A 1,056-nucleotide genomic window follows, 5' to 3' on the forward strand; every position below is an offset into this window, starting at 1 on the left:
CAACGGGTGGCTTATTAATAACCGTAAGTGGCTATCTTATAAATCTTGCAAAGCTGCTGATATTTCAAAGCCCAACAATAAGCTGGTCTTAAAGTAATATATATATATATATATATATATATATATATATATATATATATATATATATATATATATATATATATATATATAACGCTGCTGGTAAGTCCTTCCTTCCGTCAGTCATCGCTATAGATTTTGGAACCATAACAGTAAACAACGCACCATGCAGTGCTTTTACATTGCATCGTGTTTTTACACTTTCGAAGAACGTGAAGAACATATTAAATACACGCATACAAGCTAAATATTTTAAATTTCTGTTTGCCAGCCAAAAGACAATTCTGGTGAAGCTAGACACACTTGGTCAAGAATCGCTGCAGTATTACCCAGGCGACCATCTTGCCGTGTGTCCCACCAACCCCCCAGAACTGGTGGATGCCATTATTGCCAGACTGACTGATGCTCCGCCCCCCAGACCAAGTTATTAAAGTTCAAACGCTGCATGAAATTCCTACTCCTCTTGGTAAGTGCACTTTACCTTCTCACAAAGAAGGGAAATTTTGTAATCGTACAACAGCGAAATCGAGATTTTTTTCATAAAAATAATTCCGTTTTACACCATACTGTATCAAAAGGAAAACAGTCATTCACTCTTGTTTGTGTTTATTTGTGTGTTTGTTGTATGCGTGAGAACTATAACTTGAGTACCACTTCAGTTGGATGGACGACATTGGGTATGTAAGCAGTGGCGTAGCCAGGATCGACTCATGGGGGGGAGGGGTTCAAATATTCTCCCGCATTATCAATGTATATATCAGAGGCGTAGCGCCCCTCCCCGGCCCCCGAGGACAAACTTTTGATTTGCACCCCCCCCCCCCTCAAACTTTTCATTTGCACCCCCCCCCTCTCAAACTTTTCATTTGCACCTCCCCCTCAGACTTTCGATTTTGCACCCCCATGCTCAACCTATATGTATCTACCGAGGGGTCTATGGGGGGGGGGGGTCTGAACCCCCCTACCCCCCCCCCTGCCTAC

The 1,056-nt window shown here is 42.2% G+C and overlaps 1 pseudogene; it reads left to right on the forward strand.

Moving 5' to 3' along the window:
* The window catches only part of LOC131930555 (nitric oxide synthase 1-like), a 25,451-nt pseudogene extending 24,907 nt beyond the window's left edge, over positions 1 to 544 (forward strand).
* The last annotated feature ends 512 nt before the right edge of the window (positions 545 to 1,056 follow it).

Source organism: Physella acuta, unplaced genomic scaffold, assembly GCF_028476545.2.
Source record: "Physella acuta isolate Inbredline_101_S28 unplaced genomic scaffold, ASM2847654v3 ptg001799l, whole genome shotgun sequence".
Lineage (NCBI taxonomy): Eukaryota > Metazoa > Mollusca > Gastropoda > Physidae > Physella > Physella acuta.